The sequence below is a fragment of the Branchiostoma floridae genome, chromosome 7 (genome assembly GCF_000003815.2).
Source record: "Branchiostoma floridae strain S238N-H82 chromosome 7, Bfl_VNyyK, whole genome shotgun sequence".
Lineage (NCBI taxonomy): Eukaryota > Metazoa > Chordata > Leptocardii > Amphioxiformes > Branchiostomatidae > Branchiostoma > Branchiostoma floridae.
This window is the reverse complement of record NC_049985.1, coordinates 10,236,323-10,257,149: the sequence shown is the minus strand read 5'-3', so window position 1 is coordinate 10,257,149 and position 20,827 is coordinate 10,236,323. Positions and strand designations below refer to the sequence as shown.

The window sequence follows — 20,827 nt, the reverse complement described above, 5'->3', positions numbered from 1 at the left end:
TCTGTGCCAAGTTTCATCAATCTCCTGCTATGGGAAATGGGTCAGGGCCATTACTTCTTGCACGCCCCTCGTAGACTTGTCCCTGGTGTGAGGCTTTTTGTGCTCCAAAGCCGATCAGTTACAACATAAGTCACCAGAGCCACAGACTCAGAAACTTTTCCAATATTGTGCTACAAAATATGTAGAAATCTGACATGAAACAGAAATGACAGTGGAGCATACCTTAAAGTGCTTACAACACAAAAATTCAACATTTCCTGATTCACAAAATGTTCTTTTCAGAAACAGAAAAGCAAACATCATAAAAACTTGCAATTGTGTGTAATTTTGGATGATTAGACGCATTTTGCTTCTCAGGCTTTAGCCTTAATGCGATTGCTTATAATCAAGGACTGTTGTGATCTAGTGCCATAAGTGACATTAACACTTAAATCACAAAAGAACTACATACTTAGCAACAAATAATAGTTAAACTTTCTTCTTGAGTCTCATGGTACTTGTAACATTGCCAACATAGAAATGTTTGAAAAGCCATGCTTGTAACATTAAGCAGACATGACAAGTGAGATAGCAGTCCTTAACTCACAGAAACTAGATGGTATCAGATGCATTTGTCTTTATTAGCCTTATTCATTTAGAAAAACCTGTGGGGAGAATATGTTGTCAACTGTGTTTAATCCATGCAATAAAAGTTATACTTCTTGTGAAAACTTTATGACTCATCTGGGTATTTAGTATAGACGACTGAGACAAAATGAATAACTTCATAGCTGTTATAGTCTGGGTGTAAATCCATCACAGAGTCTTAAAACGACTGTAGGGACGCTGTATCTGTATGAATGAGCGAGGCTAGTGTTAATGCCTTTTGGCACAGCAAATCTGCTTTTAGCTTTGTAGGCATTTGAAAGTTGCTATTTATGTTACATTGAACGACATGGCGTAGGCTTTCATATCTAACTCAAAACTTAATTTGATACGTGTACCTTCTAATGAAGATACAAATGTACCTCTACACTGTTTACTCTGAAAATGATCATTATAATAGTTTATCATTATAGTTATTATAGTTAACTATAGTAGTTATTATAACGGGGGCCGCCCTAAGACGGTCCCCGTCGTAAGACGGTACGGATTTTTTGCTGATCTTATTATCCATAAGTACACCGTGTTTGTTGCCACTGACTATGCTGATTACAAAGGTAACTAAACCAAGTCCATGCACACAACTTTAATTTGCATTCCAAGTATACTTTAACATATTTACTTCATGTTTTTTTAAGAGCAGAATTCTAACAGTAATGTTGACAGTGCTGAATCACTGCGGTCACCGGCCTCTGCGTATTGGCGGCTCGTGTCGCTAACTATACGAACTCATCCAAGCAGTCACACAACTGCCATGATACACATAAATAAAGCTCCATAAAACACTATGAATACGGGTCTTCAAATGTTTGTTGAGTAGAAAAGCAACCAAAAGGAAGCGACATAAACATTGCCACCATTGTACTCCCAAGGGAGTGTGGCCGTGAAGGTGGCAGACTAGAGAACGCTCCAAAGATTTATTTGACTGTAACAAATGATTCGTGCTGTCTATGAAAATAAGACTTGACAGAGAGATGTAGATGATATTTTCATATAATCAGACAGAGTTTTGTTGATGTTGGCGGTGTCGTTTTTTCGTAATAGTTTTTTTAGTCGGGCATTCACAATCAGTGCATTCAGCCCATTGCCCGTAAAACATCAGCTTGATTGTTCTAGGTACAGCCTTCCTCATGTGAGACAAGAAGTACATACAGTCACGATTTTACTGTCAAAAGAAAGCTAAAATATCATACTATTAATTTTTTTCTGTGTACTTAGATTTACCACTTACTTCTGAAGAGAGCAAAATATAAAAAAAAGCGTACCGAGTTAGGCACACTGTCCAGCGTAGCACAAAATTGGAAGGTTACATACACGAAATTGTCTCTCAGTGTTTGCCGCTTGTAACACGCAGCGCGAAAGGTTCATGAACCACATGAATGCATTTCTTATTCAAGTATGTTGTTCAAATCTATGAGTAAGAAATTCAGTCATAAAAATTTGACCACTCTCAGGCAAATAGCGATGGAGCGCCATGAGTTTGAGCGCAAGAAAAAGCGTACCGTGTTGGGGCACCTCCCGTTATAGTTGTTAATTCATGCATTGTAGCTTAGGGATGACAAAACTAATCCCTTTAACAACTAAATTTCTGATTGATACTGAAACATGTAATGTAGCGCTACCAATTATGATGTACATATACCAGATATTGTCCATGTTACATGATGTAGGTCGGGCACACATCATGTTGAGGTTACTACTACTACTACTACTGACATATGATCTGTAGTAATGGCTTTGCTATATACAATATTACAATTCAATGGAATAGATTTGCATCCAGCTTAACAACAGAATTAACTCCTGCAGCAGTAACAAACTAACAACATGCTACCTGCATTGAAGCATCTTACATGAAGTATGTCATACATAAACGATACTACATATTTTAGCGGATGTCAAATCATTCAGTTTGAAACTCACTAGTTTCGGAAAGGTTTGATAGAACCAAGCAACCCCCTGCACAAATATATTATTTTCACACAGCAAAGCATTGTCATTTAAAATACATTGCACCAGAGGAAACTCAAGTGAAGTCATTTGCATTGACATTAATAGACGTTGATGTATTACTCCAGCACAGTTGCGCCTCCAGAGGATTTAATCTAACAACTTTTCATATTAATGAGGTAAATGGCGAGCTCAGTTGGGAAATTAACTTGAGCCATAATCATGTGTGCCTGCTGCCATGGGCCATTGTAAGGTTTACAAATCAAGCCTGGGAAATGACAATGTTGTAAACTAATAATAGTCAGACCTCTGACCTCTCTGGGACATTTTTATCACCTAATGAATGTTTATTAAGGTAATGTTATGTGTCTGTACTTCTTCTTTAGAGTTTGAGGTTCATTAAGGTTCTGAGCATTCAATATTTAGTCATAAAACTGTAATACGGCATAATGTATGATGCACAGTAATCAACTATGCTGAACTGTAATATATGTGTATTCATATTCCATTGTATTCGAAGACAATACCTCTCATATCAGTGAATAGATGTTTGTATCTAATTGGTGGTGATTCTTAATAAACAAACAAAAAAATCAGGACCATAAAGAATGTGTCCATATTAACAAACCTTTCCTTAAGTTAGCCTGTCTAGAAACAAACTAAAATGCCATCATCTTAAACATAACCTTCTTTGCTGAGTTGATGAATGAAGCAAAGGTGAAGTTACAGGTGCAGTTTTGAAAGACACCTGATGAGAAGATGGACAAAACAGACTCCTGTCTGCATCATACCCCATCCATCAAATGCCTCTAACAGAAATGCCATGCCTTAGATAATAGTAAACCGGACTTCATATTATCCATCTCCACTTTAAGTACTATCACTATCTTTACAGGCCAGCTCATGCCTTGGAGTTGTTTTTGCACCTATGCATGAACTCTCCTGGCAGGACGTCCTCTGTGAAAATTCAAGCGTCTCAGACGGCAAAACGCCGTTTGCGACAACCGTCCAAGGCGTCTTAAATTATTGGGACGCTTTGGACGGTTACGGCGGCGGACGGCATGGGACGGGCTTTTGAACGCCCGACGAAACGTCCAAGACGGTCCGAACGGCATAACAAACGCTTGGACGCGTCTAGATTGGCACTTTAGACGCGTCCGGTCGGACGTTCGGGACGTCCGAAACGGCGTCTGAAAGCGGGCAGCCGGACGCTCCCGCACTCCGTCGGGCGGGCCCCCCGCTGGGAACAGACGTCTCTGCGGACGGACCAGACGCCGATTGCGACGGACGTAAATGACGTAATCCAGGCTGATGGGACGGATCGGACGCTGATTACGACGGGCATAAACGGCGTAATCCAGGCCGCTGGTACGGGCGGTAGCCTCCACCACGCCATCCCACGGGGGGTACAGATCGTAAAATTCGACAGAAAATGGAATGAAAGGCCAAGAGGCAGTCATCGCTATATCATTAAAGGTTAATATCTGGGCCAAACTCCTAGCAAAATATTTTTTTCTTCAAGACACAGTTTTAGTTAGTCAGGCAGTACGGTAGAAACTCATAACGGGCCGGTGCATTTAATTTGGAACGTGCGTAGACGGCTGCCCGGACGCCGTTTCTGACGCCGTCCGGTCACGGCTATAATTTTATGGCCTGTTGGGACAAGCGTTGCCACATAATACCAAACAAACAAATATTCAGCCAGGCAGTGGAAGACCACCCACGACCGGGCCGTCAGGTTTAGTTAAAATCAAACGCAACTTGAACAAATTTCTTCGTAAATTCAGACATACTTCGCGGCGTTTGATAAACTTTGCTACATGTATGAAATTCAATCCGACTTTCAATCGTGTCCGCGGCTTTTTGTGCCGCCGTGCCGACACGTTACATCAGAATGGACGAGCCCACATAACATCAAGGGTAAATACAGGACGTTTGAAATTTTCTATCGTAAATTTTAATTGCACCAGTATTTGCTAAAGACTGGATATATAAATGTGAAATAACGTTAAATTTTCTACAAAGATCATAAGTCATTTTTTTATTTCGAGGTAGCGAAATAAAGTCTTCCGTTTCATAAGTTCCTAACCCCAAGTAGTTGGAAGAGCCGACTAAGATTTTGATTGGCACCGGCAAAATCGGTAGGTGCTATCTGATTATCTGTTGTCTAAATCTACATTTTAACAGCATTATCATTCTTAATAGAAACAACAGATATTTATATTTCAGCCATACCATAGGTATGGTGAAATATATTGTATTCGTAATGTTTCTTCTTTCTTCTTCTTTCTCCTGTCAAATCTTCAAATCGATTCAACTCCGTCGTTCCTTGACGGAATTACTTGAAATTTGGTACAAGGGTAGAGTGGGTCAATACCCAGGTGCTGTTTTCTCATTTTTTTCATATCTTCCTTTAAAATGATTTTATTCATGTTTTTTGCAATTTTTATGTACATCTTGCCCCCCTGTACCCTGGTATTACAGCCGAATGACCTGAAATTTGGTACAGAGGTGCCTTGATCATATGCCCACAAAAAACCAAGAACAATTTTGGCATATGGTACAGCAAAATGCTTAATTTTGGCATTTTTTGCCATTTTTTACCCCCAAAATGACATTTTTGGCTCCTATACCCCCATTTTACAGCCAAATGACCTGAAATTTGGTATAGGAGTGCTGTCCACATATGCGCACATGAATTCATTAACACTTTTGGCATACGGTACAACAAAATGCTTAATTTTGGAATTTTTTGGCCATTGTTTGACCAAAAACGTACGCTTTTGGCTCCTGTTCCCTGGTCTTGTAACCAAATGACCTACATTTTGGTAAATAGGTGCACTAGATATTCATTCAAATGACCCATGTATAATTTCTGGCATAAACCACTTCAAAATGATATATTTGGGGACTTTTTTGGTAATTCTCCACTGGCCAGAGGGTCAACGACCTTGAGGTCGTTGACCTCTCCCACCTGAAGACAGCATGTGCACATGTCTATATAAACTAGTAACTTGATTAAAGAGGCATCCAATCACGTAGCCTGAGTCAACATCCCGAAGGGGATTGGCAGCCAATCAGTGAGCCCGGTGTTATCTGGATGAGTCCATTCTGGCACGGAGGGGGTACATATTTTTTAAATTCATCTTTGGACTGTTGACTATATAATGTCTCTCAGTGGGAGTATTTTTGAACTGGACTATTTTGCAATTTTACATGGGGTGTACTGGAAGAGTACATTCTTGCATGGAGGGGGGCATTTTTTTAAAATTTGTTTATGGACTTTGGTGATTTGATACGTCAAAGTGTTTCAGTGTGGTTATTTTTTGACTGGTCAACTTTGCAATTTTACATAGGTTGTGCTGGAAGAGTCCATCCTTACATGGGGGGATTTTTAAAATCCATTTTTGGGACTTTGTGATTACGTCCAAGTCCAATTTTAGCAGATGTATTTTTGGACTGCACCACTCTATATAGGGGCATCGCAAGAAGAGTCCATTCTTGCATGGGGATGTTTTCAAATTTAGTTTTAGAAAGGTGATGATTCAATATTCCATTTTTAGTGGAAGTGTTTTTGGACTGGTCTATTTTACCTTTTCATGCCTTTTTTGCTTAGTTCAACCTTGGCCATGTTTTCAGTGGGAGTATTTCTGGACTGGTCTATTGTGCAAATTCACATGGGGTGCACTGGAAGAGTCCATTCTTGCACTAGGAATTTCGTAAGATTCATTTTTGGGTGTTTCATTATGTGTCATTAGTGGAAATGACTTTTAAACAAAAGTGTTCGATTTTTGCACATGGGTGATTTTGGAATAGTCTATTGTTGCATGGGGAGGGAGTTGGCTGAAATATGCTGCATGTGCTCTCAAGCAAATGTCGGCCTTTCTAGTTTTTACAAGTATTCTACAACGTGTTCATAATTCTTTTTATTTTGTGGCATCAAAACAAGATCCTAAATTTTATCATTTCTTCGCGTATGTGGGGAGGGCACCCGTAACAACAAGTCGTCGGTAAACTTTGCAACAGATGAATGTACAAAAAATTAGAATAAAATGCGAAGTATTCACTTACCGGCGCCTGCAAAGTATCGACAATCAGCTAACGGAAGAACCGCTGCTTCTTTTGACGTCTGTCACATCTGTGATTTCTGCTGTCCAAGGTTTGCTGCTTCGAGTAAGTAGTATAATTTTTTCCCCCTTGTCGGCGCACGACAAATAATTTTTGTACATTCTTTTTAGTATAAATAACGGATACAGTCATCGCCGTAAACCCAACCTCAGCACAATGTCGCACAAACATTAGCTGCTACGTCTAGACGTGAAGTCCTTGGTCCAAAAGTGCTCAAAATTTAACAAACGGGCATGAAATCCACAGAAATAGTCACCTTCTGAACATAAGTCCTGCAACCGCCGGAGTGTTCAACGGTCTGAAATTCGAATTCACCCGCTGAAATTGGCGCATGTGCAGAAGTTAAAACGTCATGTTTCCCGTGGGGATCATAAGAAAAGACGCAGCCGTCTGCCGGCGTCGGGTGACTAAGTATTTTATAGCCCCATCAGTGGCCGTCTCCGACGGCAATGGAAGGTCTTTCAGCCGTTCGGGCGTTCACCATAAAAACTGACAGAACGGCACGGACGCTCACGATGTGTCCGCGGCCGTTTCGGACGGCAATGAACGCGTCCAGAACGTCTGAAACGCGCTCGGACGCCTTTGGACGCTTGTAGACGCCGTCCTGGCAGTTTCGGACGCTTGAATTTTCACAGAGGGTTAGGATACACCAACTGATATGCTAAGACTTCTTCAACTGAAGTTTTAGTGTGGATGTGATGAAAAAAGAAGGCCCCCGGAAAACTGAAAATGAACTATAATGTATATCCAGTCTCTGAAAACTGTTTGTACCAGGGTAGACGTGCAAGTTGTGCAACCTTTACCCACCATGCAGGCACAGTCCTCATGAACATACATCTCACCATTTCATTTCATACAGTTCACCATATATTTATATATTTAAATCTCAGGACAAAGTCATGAAAATGAAATTAACATGTTACCAAGTTGTGCCGACTTTAGCATCAGACACTGTTTTCATGATGTTCTTCCAGCTCAGCAGTATCCTTGGTTTAACCCAAGAACCTGTAGAACCGAAGAAGTTGGTGCGGCTAAGTTACCCTACAGCCATACAGGCAACACTCATCTACATCATCAACACTCAAACACTCCACCTGTTTACCCTAAACATTCCTTCTGTCCGGTTAGTCAGCACTTGTCATCCATCTTACTCTGACGGACGTCCCCAAGGTCATGACCTTGAGCATCCTACCTCTGCAGGTGTTGAGAGGACCACTTCCCATGGAAGGTGGAGATATTTGCTTTCCCCAGGCTGCCGTAGGAATTGTTCAAACCTCCAGTTGTCATGAGGTTGCTAACTGGCAACGGCTGGCATTGTCAAGAAATATAGTCATCACTATCTGTCTATTCAGCCGCCTTGAGCATGTTTCAGAAGTCATTTCAGTCTAATTTCAGAAGTGTTTGAGATGCAACTCAGTATCCTTAACCAGCAACCAGTCTTAGCTTTGGGAATGGAACCACCAACCTGTTGGTTCATTGATTAATTGATTGCAGCTAGCTGTTAAACCATGACAACTTGGTTGCTTTATTTTTGTACTAGTCTGTGTAACTCAAACTCTGCTGTAACTGGCCCGTCCCCTGGCAGATGTTGGGTGGGCTGCTATTAGCTAGATTTAATTAGGCTATTTTTGCACCAATGAGAAAGTTTTCGTACTATCAAAAGATCCCATCTAATGGTACCACTTCCATGGTGGAAAAAAATTGGAAGAAAAGTTCCATCAATCTTTCTCTGATTATCAGCCGAGATTATCAGTGCAGTCTGCATGACCAAGCCTTTAAAACTCTCAAAGCTGACTCAATAACTGATACCCCCTAAAAGGTACTGCATTGAAATATCCTCATAGGGTACAATTCATCAAAGGGATTAATAGATAAGCTATTGATTTTTTCATGCAGTTACATAAGCTCTCTGTAGACTACTTGTCTGTGTGTAAGATATGGGAACGGTTGGGAGGGAAAACTTAACTTCCCGCCTTGCTAATGCCATACAGACTACATTTTGTAATTTCTTGGTTTTCAGATTTGCTGCTTCCTTTTCTTTAGAAAAATAAACAAATACCATTCTCGACATGAGTCAACCTTAAACTCCTCCTATTTTGGAACCAACAGTTACAGAAAGCCCTTGTAGAGTTGGCCATTGTTGAAAAATTGCTCAGATGATGATACAAGCATTAAACTTGGCACATGTTGTATGCAGATTTCAGGGGTGGTGCCATTATAAAATGTCCTTTACATGTCCTTTTTTATGAGATTAGAACTCTGCACAAATCATGACTCAGTAAGCCCAGTGCAACTGCATCAAAAACGCAATGCCAATTTCATTTCCTTCGATTTACGAGGCAAGCTTAGAAGAACTTAAAAATTGTAGGATCCGAAACAAGTGGAACAAATCATTGCAGCAGCTGCACTATCCAAGCACTTCCAGGTGAATTGCTGCAGGGGACAACTCGTGATGAAACTGAGAGAGATTCCACAGGAAAGACAACAAATTGGATCTTCCCCCTTGCATTCCTCCAGAGCTCGCATTCCTCTTCGCTCTGACCTGCTTTGAAGTCGACGGCGCCATCACTCAGCGACAGAGAACAGACCATCGGAGGATCGTCGTCAGTCGCCTTGCCTTGTTATTGGAGCTATTGAGGTTGAAATAATGGCTGCTTTGTGGTATTGAGTGCAGGTCAGGGGGTGAGGGGAAAGAGAGATAACGGGAAATTGACTGGAAGATCCCGTGGCTAATCATAGCCTGACAGGCTGGACAGGGTGATGCGCAAGCCGGGACATGAGGAATCGAGGCTGGGCAATAAAGACGAGCAGGATTTATCGACTATATTACAGCTCCAGTCCCTCATGAGATTGGAACCCTTTGAAGATATACCACGACTTTCTTCCTTCATCACAGGGATGGCACGATGAAGCGACGTCTTTAAGGACTCATTGTGCTACAAGGACTCAGATTTATCACGGTGACACTGTCTTTCACAACAAGGACTAGAACACGACAGCACTTCTGGTTCAGTCAACCTGTATAACCAGCTTCTATTGTAACACATCAGCTTTGTAGGTATACGGCAGTAGCTCAGCTTACAATGATAACTTTATAATTGCAATAACTTGCTACAGGCTAATTGCAACGAAAAAGAAAACAATAGATGGAGAACAATTACATTTGACTTCTAATCAAAATGCTAGCTCTAATTTAGTCTAAATCTAAGTCCTACATGTAAATACATCTAATGGCTTGTTATGTCATTATGCTGTATAATCAACTGAAAGTGTAGTATTAAAAATTTCAAACAAAGTTATTTCTGATAATTATTAAGATATCCACTTAGAAGTTTTACTTCTATAGCATAAACAATTGACCTGATGTACTAGCCTGGGAAGACTAGCCAGTTAATTTTTAAAAACACCTCAATTCTAGTTAGTATATGCTCAAAGTGTGCAATAAAAGCTTCTTTTGGGTTGCTTTACAAGCCAAAACTTTAGGGACAATGATTCAAATCATTGGGCTACAACAAAAGTGAAGATAACAAATCTTTTATATGAATCAATAAAATAAATTGGCTAACAAGTAAAAATATAAAAGATCTTTATCAGCGTATTAGAGCAACATAAATGGAGAATGAAAATAAGTGATTCACACCTCTATCTGAAAAATAGTTGTGCACTGAAATAATACCCAAAGACGTTAAAAGCTCTCATAAATGATATACATCTTCCATAACTGTTAGATAATAGTCCATAGATCATGCAAAAAATGTGTATTCTGTGGAATGACAGTCAAGGAAAGTGATCACCTGCTGTAGTTGCCCCATGTGGAGGTAATGATGACAAGACAAATAACCTTGTGGTAAGGGACTCCCTTGGAACCTTCTTTTATCCTCCTCCTAAGTAGCAATCAATGGACTGGTGAGGAAGTGGACTTATGGCATAATCTTCCTGCATAGGAAACATTTATCACTAGCCTTACACTAATGCCACATCTCCAAGAAATATGCTTATGCCAGGGCACCCCAGAGTGAAGGTGCTTTGTGATCGATATTTCAAAGCAATATTTGGACTGTGTGTACCTGTGGAGTATTAAACGTCTGAGACAGGCCATTCTAAGTGTTTTACTTGTATCATTTCAGTAAAGCCAATACAAACAAACTGTTATATAAGACAATTAACAAAGCTTAACACAGCACCAGGTCCACCTTGAACTTCGAACATTGTCTTCAATGGTTTTATGGACTAAAAAGATAGAAAAGGTGTTTTGCAGATTAATTTTGGACTGGACAGGGTACTTTGACAGGGTACTTCTACAGCTTATATAAAGCAGACTTCCATGGCACTGTACATATAACTTGGTTAATTTCCATCGCACCAACATTACAATACAATTACAATCTAAGATATGAGTGGACATCTCGCAGCCGTAGGCTGAATTGCGTGTAAGCCACTATATTAAAACAATTTGCTCCATCAATAAATACATTAAAAAGGTTAAGACAATAGATTCTAATATAAATATACATGTAATACAATATGTACAAAGACCGGCTATTTAAGCACATGTTCGTTCAAGAGATGGGTTAGGTATGGTATTGGGCTTGTTTTGAAGCGCTTCGTGCGCACTGGCATGTAGTCAAGCTTATTTCCATTTCTTGTCTCCCTACCACTAACATCACCTCTTGACTGTGGTAGCCAGTCCCTGTAGAGGTCCGAGGTGAGGACATTCCTGGCGAATTTTACACAAAGCTTGACCCTGCGTTCCTCCAGTGTTTGCAGTTGGAGAACTTCACATGCTAAAGCGTAGGTAGAAAACTTCCTGCCCAGGATTATTCCGGTAGCCCGTCGCTGGATGCGTTCGATCTGATCACGTTGCTTTATTGTCAAGCCCGGATGCCAGAGTGGCGCGGCGTACTCCAGCACAGGGCGGACGTAACATGTATATACCGTTACGAGGTCTTCGGTTGGTAAGTCGAATTGACGTAGTCTGCATAGGATGTGCAGCCTCTGGTTTCCCTTCTTGGATGTTTCTGTGACGTGAGTGTCCCACCTCAAGTCGTCTTGAAATGTAACTCCAAGACACTTGGCTACTTTGACAACTGTTAACTGGTGGCCGTTGATGTTGAGAACTGGAGGTGGTGGTGGGATGCGGGAAAAACAGATTACTTTGCATTTGCCCGGATTGAGCTTCATGCTGTTGTCCTCAGTCCAACCTGAAAGATGGTCCAGATCGTCCTGTATGTTGGGTGGTTGGGACAGCAGTCGGGACTCAACAAGGTTGAGATCGTCTACAAATGCCCAAGATGGAGAAGCTACAATGCTGGGTAGTTCGTTAACATGGGCTATGAAGACAATTGGTCCGAGCTTTGTGCCTTGAGCCAAGCCACACGTAGCATAGCCTCATTAAATCTCGCTTAAACTAAATTAAAGCAGCCGACCCAACATCAGTCGGCCTCCTATAGATGAGGAGGGGCCAGTTACTGCCCAGGACAGCAGAGTTTGAGTCACACAGACTATACAAAGAATAATGGCATTAATCAGGCGTCATAAAAATAAGGCGAAAATAAAAGAAAATCTGAAAGATCCTAGATTTTCTGAAAAATGTCAAGATTTCAAGATCTCAAGTTACAAACGATTTCAAATTTCTTAAAAAGCAGTAAACTTTGCATTGTGCTGTTTATTTCAAGTTTTTAGGTACTAAAAGGCTAATCTTTATTGAACTGTCCTGTACGTCACCACCTTCCAAACTTTTATAGCATCACCTTGCCTGGCCATTTAGTTGCTGCAATAACAGTAGTCAACACTTATTATCAAAACCTCTATGATCAATATAAATATCAATCATCAAAAAAGTACAAAAGCCTTTCTAGCAAATCCAAGATCTTCCATATTCTCTGTAGGCACTGAGAGAGTTATAGATGGCTTCTTAATAATTCATCATTACACGAAGATTCGGAGGAACCTATTGTGCAAGATAATGGGGTCACCGTACCGCGAACTGCTTTCCCCCTGGCACCGTTGTTTCTATTTCAGCTTCAAACGCAAAGGCGATATTCTTTAATTCTTAATGATAAGTATAATATAGCTGGATAAATCCTGGGCAGGTAGCAAGAGATCAATTGAAACCTAGCCATTAAAGGCTTTTATAACTGTCACACGGTATCCAAAATCATTTCCAGAGATTATTTTTTTACAGCCCTTCAATATTTAATGATACACAACAGTGGGTAGTGTCCTTGCATAGCAGACACGAATACTGCCACAAAAGGGAGCAATCAAATGCGGACCATTTGTCTTTCACATGAAGGTGTCTCATAAGACTGTGCGCTCATGTCCATTGTAAAACACTCACTGATACAGTCATCATTTATTTGTGGATGCATCTCAGAGCTCAAGGTCCCACCTGCATATGCAGGTTAGCACACATAAAACTGTAGTTATGCAGGTATCTCCAATGCCCACCTGCACCTAACCTGCACTACCAGCCATGTACTGGTTCATAGAAGTACTGTAGATTTACTTTCACCGTTGTAACCACTAGGTCCTATGACATGCTCAATGAAGAGTTGATAAAGATTCATAGTTAGATCCATGCTTCAATACTATTTGGGTTAGTTAGGTATATATATGGCCCCCTTTGGTCAGCAATGACTGTGGCAAAATCAGCCCTGCATCTTTGGTTATGACCAAACAGTCCTATACAAGAATGACAGTCTCTGCCTCATAGGGCACATCAGCAGGCTGTCTCGGGTCTGTTGTAGAGTTAGGTAGCTTTTAAATAAATGATAAGGAATTGGTTTAATGTAACCCTTACACCGACTACCTGAGAACAGGTGTCTCTATTTGGATGCAACTCTATGATGTCCCTTCATTCATCAATGTCAAAATTCCCTGAAACCAAAACCAAACCTCTTTGCCTGTAAACCTCACGATGGCTGACAGAGTTGTCCGGCCAGGAATGGTGACTTACAAGCAAGTAATTTGTTATTCCCCGTTCAGGCCAGTAACTGTCGGTGCCAACAAATTCATCATTGTCACACTTGAAGTGGTATATGACTGATAACCCAGTAGGTTAGAAGCGTGAGAGTTCTACATTCTGGATGAGCGATGTGAGTTAGATGAATTGTTGACTGTTGGAGGATTGAGAGCCAGGAGATGGGCATGCATAAAGAATTGAGCTATATGTTCCTAGAACTGAGAAAAGTCCTTGCCACAGTTAATGCCAAGGACATTCACTAACTTATTTAGACTATGCTCATTTTGTAATGCAACAATGACAGTATGTTCAAGTAATGAGCTGTAAGGTCAGCAAGTCTTCTTCGCTAGAAGGAAGAAGCCATCTAGTAGTACATCAGAGCTTTACAACCATCCCTGAACAGAGACCGTGGGCGCCATAGACTTCCTGCAACCTATGATCCATTGCTTACTGAGTCACATGTTCTATCTGCATAACGTGACATCACGGCGGCAGTGGATTGTTCATTCATTCCTTGACAAAGACTGGTGCTGTTCAATCCAAAATTTGGCTGAGTCCAATTTTTGTGTTGGATATTTACCTGCATATTTATATGACAAAAAAAGAGCCGAAAATCTGTTTAACACTTAACACTTAACAACATTCAAGCAGCCTTACCTACAGCCTCAAGTCTGTTTTCTTCTCCTTACCGAAGGTGCAATGCACGGCCAAAGACATCATCACCTGTAGAAACTTCCAAGGATCTAGATCTATCAAAGGCATACTGCACTCTGCCTCTAGATGCCGACTGCACGTATATGAAAATCAAAGAAGTGACTTCAGAAAGACAAGTCCAGCAGTGCTTATCAATAATTCAGCTCCATGTCTACAGTCTGCCTGATTTTTTTTTTTTTTTTGCAGGATGATAAGACGATCAATAACTCTGAGGTCTGGGATGATATCAACACCCTTGGGACGCTGGTCCATTGATCAACTTCCCCCCAGAACTCGGCAGATGGCTGTGAGGTGCAGATACAAGCTGAGAAGCATTGATCATGAGTGCAGGACGCCGTGTATGATGATACGATATGCAGGCTGTATGACCCTTGTCCTTGAGCAAAGAATGCCTTTGATATCTTATGCCTTTTGTGTCACCATTATTCTATCCTTTTAGCTAAGGAGTTCTCATATGTCTTCTCTCTTTCTTTTCCTCCCTTCTCTCTTTTCCTCCCTCTGTCTGCCTCCCATCGTTCATTCTTTCTTTCCCTTTTAATATATGTGCATCTAAATGGTCACAGAATTCTTGATACAACTGAAATTAGTATGGTTGATATACAATAAAGAGATATTTCATTGTGATATCACATTAAGAATTGAAGAAGCTTGTATCTCTAAGTTCACTACAAATATGTAATATAGATAAATCCTCCTTCAAGTTGGAATTTGTATATCTGTGTATCAATGTATCTGATGTAAAACTTATCATTGTCTGAAGTAGATTATGTCCTGCCAAGTTAGATATTAAAGACATAATTCATACTGCTCTTAATGCTATAATCTTCCCCATTGCAGCGTAAGATGTCTGGGGAACTATTAGCCGCAAGATTTTTTGGACAAAATCCAATTCCATCCTTCTTTGATCCCACATTATGAAGTTTTGTAATCCTGGGGGCTTGGGAGTCCATTAGAGAACATGTAATATGCAAGAAAGGTTTACTGACAAAACAAAACAAAAAGGGCACATTCTCATAGAATTAGTAACCATCAAAACTGCCTATCCATTATACTAAAAGTCTCATCCAGTGATCAAAGGGAAACAAAATCTCGAAACCATGATCTCTGAAGTTTGAAAAATACTTAAACCACACTTTGGGAGTAATGCTGACTAAACAGTAAGCTGAGGAGAGGCTATCTACCTTGACAAAATAATGTTTTCTTGCGGAAAGTTGCAGTGCAAAAAATGCTCATACATTCAGTTTAAGTTAGACAAAAACACTGCAAATCTGTATCCGTCAACTCTGTTGTTTGCCACACAATCTAGTGATGCACTGCCCTATACACAACAGAAATGGAGTACTAACTACATTTTGTACCCTTTAAGAACTAATGGCATCTCTATCTCATAACGCAGGACAACAAAACAGGATGAGAGTCTCCAACTATTAAACAACAACAGCCTGCAGGAACTGCCAGCTGCAGTACATAAATCATGACTTAACTGGCTCTAGCTCAGCAGTGCAAACCACAGGGGAGGGGTCCATTACTTCAAACAGGTAGATTGACAACAAACAACACAGAACAGCAGAAGGGGTCACTGAACCCAACATCTCAAATGTCTGTGGTTGCTAACAAGCATAGTTTCTACCTGACAGTCTAGTTTTAATAGTAGCCTCCTGTAAACTCTGTTTAATTGACTAGAATAAATAAAATTTGCCACAGGAGCTATGGACAACAGTTTCTCTGGCCGGTTACATCATCCTTTGCACTAATTTTTCACCCAACTCTTTCATTTTCTACTTTTTTTCCAAACGATGAAACATTGAAATTTAACACACTCATCAAGTACAGTATGGGACACCTGGTGTATTTGGATAAGAATAAAAGCTTAAGACCTTGTGATTCCTTTCAAACATTACCCTTAATTTCAGCCTTTTTTTTCTTTTTTAAAGGGTAAGATACTAACAAATTTGCAAGTTGTGTGCCAACAATGGAAATATTTACAGTCGGTAAGAATATGCAGATTCTGAAGAAGCAAGATCTACATCATGTTGTTGTGAGCATCACCTGCTCCAAAAGATACCAGGAAAAAGCAGACCTACAGGGAGCTTTTGGAAATGGAACTGGTGACCCTGAAAATAGGCATGCTCTGTGTTACATGAGGGAGGTTATGTGTGGGAGAAGCTATTAACTCTCATGATGTAGCAACTCTCCATTTCTTTTTCTAACCTCACAAGCTTTTCTTTGCATCTGGGAGGGAATGGAGGCCTTCGAAATCTCTCAGCTTGACAAACCAACTACTACACAAAGTGTAGGCATTGACTGAACTGAACTGAGATTCCAGAGAGATCAAGGTCATAACATTTTGCTGCCACCCAGTGACTTAAACATTTTTCTGTCCAGACTGCCCAACAATCTGGGTGGTGTACTGCATTCCAGGAGCTATGTTTTGACAGGACTGAGAAATATCAGACCATGCATAAGACTATCAATTTACACAAGGCGCTCACCAAAATCCATTTGTGTAATTTCAGAGAGGAAAAATAATTACATATAGCTCTCCCCAGATCCTTAGAAATGTTGAAGCAAGCCCAAGTACATTGGAAATGTTCCAAAACCTATTTCACATAGGCAGCCCTGTTTAGTAAGTCACCTGTCAACTTCAAACAGCTCACAATGTCAAGAGACCAATAAAAAAAGCAGCTCCCTCAGATATGACTTAAACTACAAAATGTATGTTGTGCTGATATTTATTTTAAAGTGTTAGCATGCATGCACATCATTGAGTTTTCAATACAAACATGAATATATGTGGCAAGTGGAGAGTCAAAGCAACTCAGCTATATCATTTCTCTTATCATATTATCAAAACCATACAGTTGTAACAATTGGTCCTCAAATGATGGCATTGAGAATTGAAAATCTAAAAACTAAGCCTTTTAAAAGACTTCTAGAAGACATATGTCCTTGCTTTAAGGTATAAATATCAAGGCACCAAACATAAATGGCCTGTCACTGCATTATCTTGAGAAAACTTTAAAAGCCTGGTTGTCAAGTTTTATATTAGCCTTCTCCCTGTAGGACATGCTATCACAGCTATGATAAAGTTGCCCTTCTAGTTATAAATGAACAACATGGAAAAGCTCTTCTCACTTCAGGCTATTGACAGTAGATACAACCATGAATCATTGCACAACACATTATAGATCATGTCAACGAACAGGCCAGGAATCCTGAGGAAGACTAGACATCTGGTGAAGTTCAACCTTTAATTTCCATAACGTAACAAATCAACTTGTCAAGGGATAAAATTTGACATCTCGTTATCTGCAACAAGAAAACATGCACATGAGCTTTTAGTGGACACTGATGGCCATGCTGTCTAATCTTTGGCGTTTTTTGCGATTCTATCAAGGTTTCACTATAAAACAAAGCTTTAACAACAGTCAACCTGAACTCCAGTGAAGTAAAATGTCTTAAGGGCAACTTTGTTTTGATAAGCAAAGTAACTCACATCACAGCAGCAAGGCTGAGGGAAACTTTGATATCATTCCACATAAGACATTAAGAACACACCATGCCATAACTTAGACAACTGGAGGCTAGAAACTACAGCAGATTCTGTTTCTATATTTCATTCCAGTTCTGTACTACAGTAATATAAATCAAGATAAAGCATCCATTGCTACCTATCATATTTGGAATATCATTTACATTACAAAGCTAACCAGAAAGACAGAAAAAATACAACCATAGCTAAAACAGCTGGAAGCTACATTTAGATACAGCATCTGTTCCTAACTTTTGTTAGAGCAATGTTGCTAACAGTCATTTCCATCACAGAGCTGTGGCAGGGATTCTCCTATGGGCAACTGCACAGCAGGCATCCCACCAGACAGAATAACCACTGAGTTATCAGCACCATCCACACATTCTTAGGATTACGCCTACCTGCACTGCAAGGCCTATGGGGGATATAGAATATTTTTTTTGTATTTCCCTATGTACTTTACTATACCAAAGGCTTTGTCTGTTGACACAGTATAATTCATTTTCTCCTTTTGAGATAACACCTTTCATCACAGTTGAGCTGAATCGGAATAATAGCAACACCTTAGGGCATAAAAAGTCTTAAATATAATATACAACTCATATCTCTCCATAAAATGACTACATTTACAAGCATTCATACGACTGTCATAAATTGTTCGTGTCGACTAAAAATGCGCGGGAAAAAAACCTTGTTTGTGATTTCAAAGATTACTAGCTTTAGATCTAGACACCCTGCAGCAACGTATAAGGAAACTCAACCTTTCTGGCAGTATATCAAAAAGAAGAAGCATGATCTCACCTGTGTTTGCCTCAAAGCTTCTTGAGGAAATGAGCTCAGGTGCATCCACCTCTTCTGTCCTCCCTGCTCCAACTGTAGTCATCAGCGGGAATACCTGTGGAGAGGCAAATCCATGATGTAATATTGAAGGGAAATATATTGCTGTAGCAGAGCATTACCGACACTTAAGCTCCTACATATACAGTATATTGCCACATGAAACCCTTGTATATACTCACATATCCTGCAATTTATATGGCTCAAAGCTGCGCGATCACAGCAGTGAGCTTGGATCAGAAGACTCGCACAAATCCCAGGTGCCCATTTCCTGCTTTCTTATTATTGCAGGTCTTTCTGTGAGCTCGCGATATCAACTGGTTGGTATCACAGGGCTGATTGGCTAATGCATCTTGCTTAAGTGATCCTGGCTCGATGTCCTATTTGTGAAAGCCTTCCAGCCTATCAAAGGTGGACATATATTGGACATTAGCTTCTAGACTAGCAGGTTTGAATAGAATCCAGTTTGGCTTTCACCTGACTTTGAGTCAATAGCTGTCCTAGAAAGATAGCCTCGGATTTGGCAATAGGTGTGAAGTTCCTGCAATCTTAGCTTCTCTCTGCCTCAAGGCTTGTACACAGGGAAAAGGAGGTATTGAAGTGTGCCTATGGTATCATTTATTTCTACTTTCCTTTATAGACTCACATTAATGGCTTTGGGGGAATGATTTGTACGGTCCCTTGTCCGTGCGCAGTGATAAGTGTGCACATTTTGTATATCATTGTAAAGCATGAAATGCCTGCATAGTGCAGACAGATAGCACACAGCAAAGCAGAGTTTAGCACAGGGAAGACAGATTCCTCTCCTGCTGTTTCTTCTGTCCTATCTACTCATGCTTACACTGAGTAATGGGCTAATTTTGTCTCTGCACATGAGAGGCTTGCCAAATACATGAAAGGATCTTTTTTCACCTTCAAAACAAGTCTATATATATGCAATGCACAGCTCATTCAGGCAAAACTCAAGAAAGTGCTCAAGGGAAATAATATCATTTACAAAAGTAATAGCATAACCAAAATTACTTTCCAGAATACGTGCTATAGCTATTTCTATGGATACCGAGAATTGTAAAGTGTAATCTTGAAAAATTAGAAACTTATTCAAACAAATCTTAGAGAAGATGTTAAATTTAGTCATGTAGTCTTGTAGAAGATGGTTTTATCCTATATAGGAAACTAGGAATAATATTCTTCATTAGCTGCTGACAATGACTTTCTAGAAGTAGGAAGAGATAAAAACTGAAGGAAGAATCAGGATATGAATATCCCTTTACAATTATGAATGTTGGGACTATAATATAATGTAATGACCCTCTTAGGACATTCCAAGCTATCAAGATATCAAGTCTTTTAGGATATAATAGGCTTGAATACTGGTCTTGGAAAACTGTAAAACTGTCCTCCTAAGGTAAATTTTCAATGCATCTTCCCATTGTGAAGTTGATCACTCCCTGAAAGAGCTGGGTGTACAGACTAGTACATGCATGTATAACCTAGTTATCTGTCTCTATGGTATAGGTGCAATTGAATTCTCTCATTCAAATGCTACATCTATCATGTAATCCTCCACACAGTTTTTCCTGTCTGCTTCCCTCAAAAGACAGGTTACCTCACGGTAATGACTCATGGTTAGCAACAAGGTGTCACAACATGATAATACTGGACTCAAAAGCACAGCTTTACCGTGAAGGCCTAAAGGAGAATGCTGGAGGCTATTCTATTGAAAACGCCGAGAGAGAATGTTTCCACGATTGTTACAAATGGGTAGAGGAGAGTAATAGAATAGAAATAAAAAGGGTAGACACTAGATTGAAGTCAAAGGAGTGTCATTTATTACATGTTGATCCAAGCAAGGCCGTAATGAAAAAGGAGATATATGGCTTCCGTCTTTTTCTGTTCGTTATGCCATATATTTTGTACATTTTCCATGGAACGCTTTTTTTAGTGGACATCTTGTAATAAAAACTGATAAATCTGATTCACTGCGCTGTCCATGCAAGACATATACTAGTATTTTACACAGACAAGCTAAGTGTAATGCCATATATCTCCTTGCTTGC

General features: G+C 40.0%; 1 protein-coding gene across 12 annotated transcripts in view; it reads right to left on the bottom strand.

The window, feature by feature from the left end:
* Window positions 1–20,827, bottom strand: part of LOC118418843 (teneurin-3-like) — a 186,709-nt gene that overhangs the window by 102,327 nt on the left and 63,555 nt on the right. For all 12 annotated transcript variants that reach the window (XM_035824906.1, XM_035824922.1, XM_035824921.1 and 9 more), the window contains one exon: window positions 18,732–18,825. The gene's annotated coding sequence lies outside the window, so the exon portion shown is untranslated. The remainder of the gene's footprint in view (window positions 1–18,731; window positions 18,826–20,827) is intronic.